The sequence below is a fragment of the Anser brachyrhynchus genome, assembly GCF_964034855.1.
Source record: "Anser brachyrhynchus genome assembly, chromosome: 1".
Lineage (NCBI taxonomy): Eukaryota > Metazoa > Chordata > Aves > Anseriformes > Anatidae > Anser > Anser brachyrhynchus.
This window is the reverse complement of record NC_137694.1, coordinates 150,873,006-150,886,297: the sequence shown is the minus strand read 5'-3', so window position 1 is coordinate 150,886,297 and position 13,292 is coordinate 150,873,006. Positions and strand designations below refer to the sequence as shown.

The 13,292-nt window shown below is 34.9% G+C and overlaps 1 long non-coding RNA gene across 1 annotated transcript in view; it reads right to left on the bottom strand.

Annotated features, from left to right (window-relative positions):
* Positions 1 to 11,520, bottom strand: part of LOC308188475 — a 33,107-nt gene extending 21,587 nt beyond the window's left edge. Inside the window, exons 1-2 of the long non-coding RNA XR_013945518.1 lie at positions 4,007 to 11,520; positions 771 to 863 (exon numbers count right to left, since the gene is read on the bottom strand). This is a non-coding gene — a long non-coding RNA (uncharacterized lncRNA). The remainder of the gene's footprint in view (positions 1 to 770; positions 864 to 4,006) is intronic.
* Positions 11,521 to 13,292: the final 1,772 nt, after the last annotated feature.

Here is a 13,292-nt window from a genome sequence, read left to right as displayed (position 1 = left end):
CAAGTATTATGGAGCTGAATCAGTAACTTGATTCAAGACATGATCTGGCATCAACTCTTGCATTTCACATAGAACTGTGCACTCCTGTGTCTGTCTGTGTGGCAATCTTTATAAAGACAAATAAAATCATTTTTAACTTTTAAAAATAAACACAAAAAATAAAAAAAACTTCTAGGCCATGTGCTTTAATTTCACCTTTTAATGAATCCTCAAAATTAACTTCTATTCATTCCGGCTTCTGAGTTTTGCAATGTAAACCAATAAGTTTAGTTCAGTTTCAATTTAAATTATAGAATATAGAACTACAGTAAAAATAGATGGATGATTAGTATTTCTCAACTATATAATCTGCCTAATTTGCTGCAGGGGAGATTTAATTTAGAAAATTGCATTCAATATCTATTTATAAGGATAGTAAACCGAAGGAACAGTTAGTGAGGCTATGAAGCCTGATCAATAGTCAGGTCTGTTGGAATACGTTGGAATATTTAATATCAGCATTGTAATAATTTAACCACAATTGCATTTAACATAATTTGCATGATCATAAAAATCAAAGATTAACTGGCAAATTAAATAAATCATGTAGAGTTGCAACTGTATGTAAAAACCTTATGACTTTTATGAGTTAAACTATTAATTTCACACAGTAATTTATAAATTAAGACATCTATCTCACAAATCAAATATTTCGTTTTCCAGTAGTAATAAGACATTTTGCATTTAATGGTTTCTTAACATTTTGGGCAACAAATGAAGCTGTCATTTACCTTTCTGGCAACAGTAATTGCTTGAAAGGAAGTCTTTCCAGACAGCTGCTGAAAAGTCTTAATCTTGGATCTCTGCTTTCACCTTAGTGGTCCCTGGTAAAAAGACCATGCAATGTCTGTCAGTCAGTTATTGTTTTCCTATGTCCATCACTCTTCTTTATTGTCACACATTATCTGCACCATTATTCGCAAGTAAATTCTCTTGCTGCTGCTCTGTTCAGCCTATTCTTTTCCATAAGAGCAGCTTCCTTAGCTGTACTCCCACCAGCTACTACATCTGACCAGCAATCTCACACTGCTGTTAGCTTTGACAATCAACTTGCCCCAACTGTCCCTTTGCTCAAGCAAGTATGAAACTCAATCATTGCACCTTCCAAGTAATACTTTTACTTGTCTTAGCCTGCAGGATTTTCTCCCAGCATAGTTTAATATAGTACAATTCAGAATGGAGATAATTTAAGATCCTTAAAGAAAGCTAACAACTATAGTGCTATAAACAGTTTGGAGGTGAAGCTAGAGGAATTCCAGAAACCAGTGAAATCAGCTTCCACTGCCAAACCACATTCATCTACACAGCCTTCAGAAACAGCAACATAGATGCTTTTTATTGACACAAAGAATTTATAGATGAAAAAATAACTCCTGTTAGACTGAAAAGAAAATTTAAGTCTGCCGTGCCATGATGTTTTTGCCAGGTTGCCACTAAACTTGAAAGATGTACTGCTGCCACTTCATTTGAAGATAGGGTTTTTAGTGTGAATGTTATAGGTGGTGGTTTTTCGTTTGTTTTTGTTTGATTGTTTGTTTCTTTTTTTGCATGTGTTTGTGTGTGTGTTTTTCTTTTTTTACGTCTTAAGCAAATTTAGTATGAGACTCATGCTGGGATCAGAATGACAATACACATTAAAAATATGCAAAACGCAAGGCCTAATCAACTATAAACCAGTTGGAGCTTGGACTCTTCTTAAACACAAGATCTTGCAGTCATCAGTGGCAGATTTACAAAGTATTAAAGGAGATGCTACTCTACCCTACAAATTTTACTCTAACTCTGCTCCAGGTCTGCTGAGGTCAGAGGGGCAATTTTTTATGAAGTTGTGTTAAGCAGAAAAGAGCATCCTGCATCCAGCCCTGATGGTCAGATAGGGTCAATACCCTGCCTCTGCAGCTGAAACAGCAGCAGAGACAGATGGTAGCTACTCTTGAAGAGGCCCAGACCACAATGGAGACTGATTACTTTGAGAAATCCCAGAAACATCACAAAAGAGTTTATTAAACTGAACTGTATATGTCCCAAAATGCAAATGTCTCTATGTGAACATCTTTCTAACCATTAATTATATGATGGAAGGAAGAATCCTTTTTTTGTTTGTTTGTTTTGATACAGTTCACCTGATACTTTTACATTTTTAACTCAGGATAAGATGAATTATACTTCATTCTCTGTATTACCTATAAATGAAAGCAAAATATTTAATTCAGATGTAACTATCTATGCTGTAGAAGCTGAAAGTGATGCAAGACGAATCCCAGTCTACTTGTTTTGAGAAAAGCTTGCCGACAGAGTTCAGCCTTTAATCCTCCATATTTGAGAAGACCAGCAATTGACTGTAAACCAATTTTTATTCTTCTTACAAAATATAAAAGTTTATAACTACATACAGCATTAGCTGTGGCAGAGTAATTTGATTTATAATTTAGGTGGATAGAATTTTACATTAGGGATCCATTGTGCTACCTTTATAAATAAATAAAATACTTATGGGTTATTTTTTACTGTGACATTTCAGGATTTATTCAGAGGTTTATTCCACTTCCATAACTTTTTTACTTCTTTCTCCTCTAGTTTTGTCCCAAAATCAGGGAGAGCTATTTTCTGGCTTTAGTAAAAAGAATTACATCATTTGATTCTGATTCTGTGATTCTGTGATTTTTTTCAGAATGAAAGTTGTTGTTTCAGGATGACTTTAATTTCAAAAAATATCTTTAAAAAAAAAAAAGGAATTTGAAAATATTTCACATAGTCCCAAAGTGAGACCAAACACTTCAGGCTATCTGAAACACTTGAAGATGCTTCTTAAAATCTTCCTCCTCACCAAACAGTGAGGAACTTGTTTTATCAAAGAATTTTGAAAGACATTTATTTTTTCTCCCATCCTGCTTTCTATGCCTCTGTCTCACACACTCACATGCACTCGCACTCATGCACCCGCATGCACACACACACACACATACTTCTAATAACAGATCTATCTCATAGACAGTCTCCCAAGAGCAAACTGTCTGCCCTTCATCCACAGCCAGTTTGAGAGCTCTTTGATCTGATTTGTTTCTTAATTAATTAATGCAGAGGAAGGACTGCCACACCATATACTGGGCATATCCAGCCCAGAGATTTGCTAAAAGCTAACCAGAGTCCTCTTTATTACCTGTAAATGAAAACAAAGAAAGCAAATACATAAGGAGGCAAAGGAATAAACCTGATAGTCTGCACCCACTTAGGAATACATAACGGTAGGCCAAAGAACAAAACAAAACAAGCTGGTATCTGGCACTTTGGATTTGGCAGAACATGCTGTCAGCCATTAGGGGTTTCTCAAAGTCAAACTTTCTCAAAGTCAAACAAAGTCAAGCAAAAAAAAAGAAAAATCTGTGGGTTAATGTCTGTATTTCGTAATGTTTATAAGCACTTGATTGATGACACAGGATCCTAGCAGTATCATGCATATAACATTGATAATATTATCTACTTCCTATTTTATATTGTTTCCAGTAGAGATGTGTGAATGTATTTGCTCTCATGCTGTTAGGTTAAAATGCCATGCTGTTTTTCACGGTAACTCACTAAAAGCACTACCAGCATTGAGTGAGTCAAATTTTGCTCAGTGTGTGGCACTGAGTAAAGAATGACTGAAAAGCAAGATGAAGCTGCTAGACTAATGGTTAATGTACTTGGTGGAAAAGCAGTATAAAACTACTTCCCCCTGCAGAGAAGTATAAAACTATTTCCCCAAAACCTCATCTAACTAAAAAAAAAAATCCCTAAAACCTCATTTCTGACAGACTTGCCTTTTCTTAGAGGAACTGGATATATATTTATTTATTTATTTATTTATTTATTTATTATATCCTCTCTCTGTTTTCCTACTATTGAAAACAACAACAACAACAACAACAACAAACCAAAGAACAGAGAAACAAAAAAAAAACAAAACCATATTATTTATTTATCCAACCTGTTAAGTCTCTGCAGTGTTTCCAGGAAGACATCATCATATCTTTTCTTCTAGAAAAGCTTGATGTGGGGAAAGGAAAACATACAGTTAAATTCTGAAGACAGTGAAGTGTTTGAGAAGTTTCCTGTGGGGAATATTTCCTCTGGAACACCAGTATGGCCAAAAGCATGCTGGTGCCATGCCACGGAGGCAAGCTGTCAGCTGAAATCATCACAGTCACAAACGTCATCTCAGGTAGTTCAGCAAATTGCCTGTAAATATAACTTCTCTGTCCTACAATTTCAATCAGATTTCCAGTATTTCTTTTCACTTGTGTAATGGGTTTTCTTAATTTCTATCCTGAAGCAACTATTTTTTACTTTGATTGTGCCTGTTCAGTTCCCACATTCACTGAGGTTTCATTAGAGAGTGTTCAGATTTGGAGATTTTTGGAATGGGACACTTTTTCCTCTGAGAAAGGAAAGAATATCTGTGCATATTTATTCCTTTTTTTTTTTTTAATTTGTGTGTCTGTGTGTGTGTTTTGTTTTGTTTTGTTCTAAATCTTAAGACTTTTTAAGACTAACTACAGTCTTAATAAAACTACAGATATGAGGAAAAAAAACACTGACAAGGGCTTCTTCCTGGTTACATTTCAAATTCCACTCCAGCTCTCCTTTTATTTACGTTTTCTAACTGTCCAGCTTCACCTCCTAAATTTTGCTTGTGTCACAAGCCAATAGAAAGCACTAATTCTAAATTCTGTAAACCTGCATTCCAAGCATTGTATGAAGATATATTGTAAATCACAATTTTGAATGATTATTTTGAGGTTTATGTGCAATGGATGGAATTCTACATTTTCCCTGTGTTTTTAAGAAATGGACGTGTCATCAGGAATGCACCAACCTGGTTAAGCATTCGATTGGTGTCACAAATGTTAGTGCTCCACTTGTTTATTTTCATGACTTCCACATGCTCTACCTTGAGTCCTGCTGCTACTCTATTTAACTTGACATGTTTCTGCTTATGCTAAGCAGGCTGGATCTTATTGCATCCATTTAGGAGCAGATGTTCCCTTCTATACCCTGCACTCCTGCATGTCACCTTTTTTCACAGCTCTCTGCTAACTGCCTGCAGGTAGTGCACTCTCACTTTTATGTCACCCTCTCCACAACAGCTCCTGGAAAGAGAGAGAAAGAAAGATGAGTTTTTAATGTTGTTATGAAACCATATGCACCCTGCTGCCACCATATCAGCGACTGTGTTTTCTCCCAGAGTGTTTAATACACCTCTTTTGACACCAAAGAAAATGAATTGTGAAGGATACTGCAGTTAGAAAAGTGTTGATTTTTGCCTGGGGAAAAGAAAATCAGAAAAGGTTATAAAGTTTAGTGTTCAATATTAGCTTAATAACAATACATATTTTAGCAATGTACAACATGTTACTTTTAATGCATAGATACAGTTCCATGCCTGTCTCTTTTTCTAGTCTAGCCTGCAGCTCTCACTGGCTGTGAAAGTTAAGATTTATAGGGATAATATTTGCTATCTGACAATGAGTTTCGAAGCTAACAGCTTTGTGGTGTTTTCCCTATCTTGTTGCATATGTTTTTTCACTTGCAACACCCATTAAGCTTTAATAGGAGAATTGTGCACATCATGAACATGAAAATGAGAATATAATTACCCCTCTGTTCTCAGATCACCAAAATCAATCTTGTTTTGTTACAAAGTCTCAGTCTGACTATAGTTGAAACTATTTTCTCAGAAATCCTCGGAAAACCTTGTAAGTGCAATGAATACCTGTGCTACAAATCAGAATATTTCTTCTTATGTCTGAATTTCAAAATCTATTTATCCTCTTCTCATAATATATTATCCAAAACTGAAGTGCACAAAATATCTAAATATGATGCTATTTGTCTGAAATGATTTCAAAGGAAATGCAAAAATAGTACTAGGAAAATTGCTAAGCAGTCTTAGACCACCTGCTAGATTGCTATACTTTTTATAAAAGATAAGGAGTTGTCTTTTCTTTAAGTAACTTTTTAAATTATGCATTTAACTGATAGGGAATTCAGTCTTCAGAAAAAAAAAAAAAAAAAGGATTCTGGTAACAGACACATTTAACTTGGAAATATGATTGCATAACACCCTTACATTACAATGGCAGTGAACTAGTGCTGAGAAAATGGGAAGAGACAATCTGAACCATAAGGCAGCCTAGGTGAGATTGGTGGGGCAATTCCAAGTAACTTGTCTGAACTTGGCTTTAAGTCAATAGTAAGAACATTAAATCAAATAGGTGAAAAGCAGAACCAGTGGACCTGGAACCAGAGAGGCTCTCTGAACCATAGGTTTGACTAAGTGTGACTAAGGACTCCACACTTAACCTCCTTGCCGAACAAGCCAAGTCACTGAAGCTCAGGCAATTCCAGAGCAAAACTCTCAGCTGACAATATGGTGAACAAAGCTTCATCACCCAAGCAATAGCTGCAATTCATTTTGCTAATAAGTCTTCTTTTCTTGAATTGAATTTGTCCCAGATAAAATCTACTCAAAAGCATTGCTCAGGTAAGCAGGACCTTGACCACAGATGCCCAGCTCTAACTGATTAGATGGTTCTGGTATGGGCTCAGAAAAATACGATGGGATGCCTGACCAAGAGCACTGCTAAATGGGATATGGACAAATCTCTCCTGCTATGGTGGTTTAGGTATGTGCAGAAAAGAAACAAACACAGGTGAGCTATTAACAGCTTGATATCTTTGTGTTTAGGTTAGGAGGCTTGAAGGTGATGGTAACACAGGTCACAAATTGTAATTGCTTTTAGACATGGGGAAAATGACAGAGATTAATTAACCTGGGAATATGTACCTAGCAGGACCATTAGCAGCTTATTGTGACATTCTGTTTTTAAAAAGCACTAAAGAATGAAAACAGCTACCCCCCACGGGACATTTCACACCTGGGTGTTTGGCACCTTGTATCAGCCTGGAATTAAGCTGACAGCTAAACAGCCAGAACTCAAGCATGTGGAGGGTTGGTATAAGTGTCCTCTTTCTCCAGGTCCATGGTGCAGGTCTGGGACCCAGGTTGGTGTGTTTATGTGTGTAGTGTGCCTGTGTCAAGAAGCAGAAATCTTGGAAGAGGAATCTGAGGAAGAGAAATCATTATTCCACCTTCTTTGTCAATAAACTTCAGATTTCATGCTGCTAAGTGGTATGGTCCTCTTGTGGTTACGGTAGCCTGAATTCCCCCATGACAATTACTGCAATAAATATTTAGTTCATTCACAGGCATCAGCTGTTTATCTTGGTGGTTAATTTCAAAGTCTCACATCAAATTTCCTGAAAACTAGGATTTCCCATGCACCAAGTAATATCTATTTTGGCTGAATTTCAAAACAAAATTCATCATGAAAATCTCACCATTATGGCAGAGTTTTATTTCTAAATGAGATAAATATCTGATTCCTTCCCTCCTGCCTTCTTCAAAACCATCTGTAAATTCTTTACTTTTGGCTAGTTGAAAGGAGAGAGAAAAGTGCATAAAATGTTTCATTAGTTTCTCCACAAGTGTTCAACTTCAAAGAGAATTCTTAATCACCATTTGCTCTTCATGCAAAATACAGTCTCAGAGAAAAATTTGAACTCAGAAAAAGCTTTTTAAAGAAGATTTTAAGAATATATTTCATAAATAGTAGATCTTCATATGGTCTTTGCAAACACATACATTTAAAACTAAATATCTCATGAAAGAAAGTCGTAAAACATGATTAATCTGAGAATTTTTGGTACTGATATTCTGCAATGATAATTTATTCATTGTAAATAGCGATTGTATATATCACTAGATATATAGATAGATATATCTATGTCTAGATATCTTTATCTGGATCGGTCTCCTGAGTACATATAATTTAAGAAAAAAAAAAAAAAAGTGAGAGATGATAGATTAGATTCTCAGGTGATCTTTCCAAACATAGAAACATAGAAACACAGAATATCCTGAGTTGGGAGGGACCCACAAGGATCATTGAGTCCAACTCCTGGTTCCACACAGCACCACCCAAAAACCAGACCCTATGTCTGAGAATATTGTCCAAACTCTTCTTGAACTCCAGCAGGCTTGAACTCCAGCTTCCCGTTTGCCTGGGGAGCCTGTTCCAGTGAATTGTACCTCTATTGACTTCAAATGACCCTTTTCATAAGAACTAGTGAAAGAATTTAGCCACTAAATGAAAACCTATGTTAAAGAGTTTACATTTGATCTATTAGGAATATTCTATTCAAACGATTGAACAACTCAGTTTTCATCATATTCGTTATCAATGCTCCTTTTTTATATTAAATTACTGTAATTGATTGCCTTTTGTTATTAGAGATGTTTATGAACAAGTTTCAAAGTTGTAATACAGTTGGTCTGAATTTTTAATCTGTTTGATTACCTGTTGCTTGTTATTGATGGTGTGCTGGTCTCCAAACAAGCCATTACATCTTGGGTCTCTTAATATAGAAGGATTTTGAAGTATAGAGGAAATACATTTAACTATTTCTTTCACCATAAGCTCTCCAAAGCTATTTGACAAGTGTCACTAAGTCTTTGACAGGGTGAATGCCCTCACACCTAAGTGACTGGAATTTTCAGTTCTGGTCTTTCCTTGCCTAGAACCCCTGGAACGTGCAATTATTCTAAGGAGCAACATACCAAAAGGCAACAATTTGTGGTCTCTGCTGTAATCTTTAGAAGACTATATCTGTTCTTTGGGAAACCTTGTAAAAGTTTTCCAAACATTGACCAAAGAAAAGTTGTTTCATTTTCACTAAAATAATATTTGACATACTGACATTTTAAACACAGAACAAGTTAAACAAATTATCTTTGGCAAAATTTACTAAAATTTTACAGTCTCCTCAAGTATAAACACAAATTTGTAATAAGCATGTTTGGAAAAAGGATACACAGAATTCTCTGTGTATATTTCAAAGTCTCTAATTAGAAGAGCTTTTTAATTCACATTCTCTTTTGTAAACAATGTTAAAACTGTGAAGCATTTCTGACACCAAATGAATCAAATATTCATCAAAAATGATGCATTTCTTTTCTTTCAGTATTTTAATAACTTATAATAAGTAAAAATATTCTATGATGTACATGGAATACATGGTGTTTTCTGTATATTATGTGTATTATGTGTATTACCATAAGAACAGAAAAGAGATTTTTATTAATGGATGTCCACTGTGCATTCTCATTGCATAACTTCAATGCCTAACTGAATGGTGAATAATGTCAGTTTTCTTTCCAATTTTGCAACTTAATAATAATAATAATAATAATAGAAAAAGGAAAGAAGCTTGTAAGTAAATCTAGCTATCTTAAAATTTAGATTAAATATTTTTGTTAATCAAAAGTTTGGGGGATAGAGGCTGATATATATTTTTTTTCTAAATGAGGAAAATTTGTCATCATGAAAACAGTGGCAGTGCAATATCACCAGTATTGGTAATATTAACTTTTTGCTTATATTATGAAGCATGAGGAATTTAACTTGTAAATATTAGTTCAGAAGAAAAGAGACGCCTAAGTACTCTGGGCCCTATGCCAGTATTTCCCCCATTGCATTCTGAATCATGCTAGAACATTACACTATTGTGAAGACAACCTGCATGCTTGAGCACTGCTTTGTATTGAGCACCTGCTGACAGAACTGTGCCTTGAAGGCTGGGATACCTCATTAGGATCATCACCAGAAATGTACATGTAGGAGTCTTCCTATAAGAGCAAATATTTAAAGACACAAAAGCATACATAGCCATTTTGCAGACTGTAGCTGAAAAAACTGTTAGGGAAAGGAAGAAGAAATAATAAAATATATTACACATATAAAATCTATATTAGAAGAACGCTATTAAGGCAAAAAAACAGGAACAAAAAAAAAATAATAATACCAGCATGACTGCCACTTGTGCAATGCCACTAATTCATTTCTTTTCACATATTCACTAGGATTAGAGATAAATGTCTTTTTAAATTAATTATCTATTTCTGAAAAAGTAATTTTGAGACTAAAAATATGCATGCACTGATATCAAACTCCGTGAAGGATTTTCAAAGCAAAAAGTGAAAAAAATCAATTATTGAACTAGTTCATCTGGACTTTCCTTAGCTGAAACATTTTGGGACACTAAGTTCAAAAGGATCCATACCCAGAATTAGCGAAGAGAGATGATACCCTTCAGCTTTTTATGTCCCTATTTGTATTTGGTGCTCAAGATATACATCAACATGATGGGAGAAAAATTCAAATACCTGCCTTACATATTGCCATCAGTGAAAAGACAGAGTTTCATTCCAAAATTGTTTATTGATAAAAAAAAAAAAAAGATGAGGTCATTGTCTGGTAACTTTAGAAGATCTAATCTTCTAAAGAGCTAATCTCACATACTTTCCAACAAATGCAAGATGACAGTATAATATCTATAAAGAGAGAGGTTGTGACATGGGTGGGATCGGTCATCCTTGTCAAAGAGCCATGCTAATACAATAATGGTAATATTCTATTTAGAAATTTACCCATAGATACTACCACAAGACAGTAGACTAAAGTCTAAAGAGATTAGAGTTCCCCACTCATTGTCATCATGTGATGAACTCATTAGTTTCAAACTGTGATGGCTGGAGAAAAATGAATCTTAGTAATTACAGTCACGATAAATGTGAAGTGTCTATCTAAGTTAACTCATAGGTACATTAGTCACCTTTCAAGCACAGACTTTCAAGTCACTTTCAAGTGCAGACTTTGTTCTTAGTGTTTCCTAATGGCTGGCTGGAGGTCTTCAGAGGCTCATGACTTTCTCTCTTTTTATTTAAATTAAAATCAAAACTATACATATATATATATCCCAACGATATATAGAATAACTTGTAGAAGAAAAAGCAGGCAGTAGAAAACCAGTGCACGCAATAACAGGGTAATTAATGTAAGGGGATGAACAGTTGTAATCTCAGATAGTCAAACCAGCTACACTTATATCAGTATAGAAAGTATAAACAAAAATGAGAAAGTTTCAAGAAATAGTTAATCTAAAGGAATACATATATATATTCACTATATATATATATATATAAATTGCACATAAAATGAATTTCAGTACCTAATCACAATATAAAGTACATTGAATCTTCTAAGAATGGATGACCTACTAAAATTTTGTATGCCAAGTTTAATTTTAGCTAATCATGCAGAAAAAATTGTCCAGGCCTCTTTGCTTCCAAAATTGAACTTGTAGATTTGCACAATGCATACTAATCATTACATTACCTTTAACAGAAATGCCTCCTGCCATTCACCAATGGTCTACTTGTAATGCAAATTCCTAACTAACAATACCCCAGATTCTTCTGTTAGGTCTATCTGTGATTTATTTCAACCATATATTCTTTTAAAGAGAAATACTGCAGAACACTAACTTAAAACCACTGACTTGTCACTTTATACAATATGCAAAGGTTTTATTCCAAGTCAACAATAGATTTATTAAGGAAAAGTCATACAAGAGAAAAAGCCACAGTAATCTTGAATTCTGAAAGCAGGTCAGTATTCTGGAATCTGAACAGTAGCTTCACATTGAACTTCAGGCACTCAAATCTGAAAATATTTTCCTTTATCCATTATGTCCTAGCCTGAGCAGAGACTATATATATATATATATATAATTATATTTAAAATAGATTTATAAATGCATATAAATAATAAATTAATGCATTTAAATAAATTTAAATTATGTTGAATAGGGTTATATCACTTGCCTATATCCTTCGTTTACTTATGCATCCCTAGTTTTTGTTTTACCTGTTTATCAGCTGTGCATTTACTTATACTGTAAGATCTTCAGAAGAGAAGTGCCTTCACTAACTGATAGGGCTCTACTTAACGTAGTGGCACTTGGCCTTCAGACTTCATCATGATGCAAATAATATATATTTTTGCAAAGGTTGCTGGCAAAATAAAAGAATCTATTGAAAATACAATTTCATATGTTTTTCATTAAACATTTCAGATTTTCTGAAATTTCAACAAACTTTTCAAGAGGGTCTTAATCAACATATGTTGTGTTCACCATTCATGTAGAATAACCACACTGGGCTTCTTGACCACACTCTCTTACAAAGCTAGAAGTGGTTATGTGCTATTGTTTGAAATGAGGTGATAAGATGTGTATCTGAATTTCTTGCCATATTGTTCTCTGATCCTAAGTATCTCTCACTTCATTATTAGGTGCCGTGTTACTTACTCGCAGCTGTGGCCTGATCTAACCACACTTGAACAATTTCTAGCGTGTCCTACAGCTGTGATCAAATATGAGATTTGTATGTTGCATGCTTTTCAGAAGTTAAAATATCTTTTAAGTATTCATTGCTCTTCCTATTTAGTGACATAGTTAGTAGCAATTCCTCTCCTAAGATTTAATTTACATTTCCTGAAGAGCTAAGACAGTATTTGTTGTGCCTTACTAGAAGTAATTGGTCCAGAGTTTGGCAATTTGCACTTCCAAGAGCTGAATACCAAATGTCAGTGTTGATTACAAGATATTTTACATTTTCTAATTGTGGAAGCCTGCTTGTAAATGTAGATACGCACATTCTCACGAGAAATTTTAGCTCATGATTCTTCCACATATGTTGTGTGTGAAACATTTCAACCTATGCTATCATCTTTCAGTCAGCTGTGCATAGCATATTCAGTTCCTTAATACAATCAACAGGAGAGTATGTTTCTGTGTACACTGAACTAACATTCCAACCTCTAGCATGATAACAGGGGTAGATTTAATGCTACCTGAGTGACTGTTCCATTAGCCTCACATGAAAGTTGTCTGTTCACTCTAGTTTTATCCCCACTCTACCAGCTGGAGATAAAAAGAAGGCCAAGGTACATAGGTGTTACCAAATATAACTGCACGTGCCTTGTGGTTGGACAGAGATGCCAGCTGGCTACCCTGAGCCAAACACCTCTGTTCTGACCTTTGGTAATATTTCAAGGTGTTCCCATTGTTTTCCATCAGCCAGGTTTAGGTGGTGCCCCTCTCAGTAGCTAGATTTCTGATCTCTTTGAATGTCACTTCCTCCCATGCCACAGACCTTGGATTTGGAATGTCACTATAGGAGCAAGCCATCTCCAAGTCAAGCACTGCTGTCAGATAGGTACCTGAAGTTCTTCTTGGATTAAACTCCTCATTTGTGACTGAATATATTATAATCCCTATCCTCCACTGGTCTCTGTCAAGAAGACTCTAGT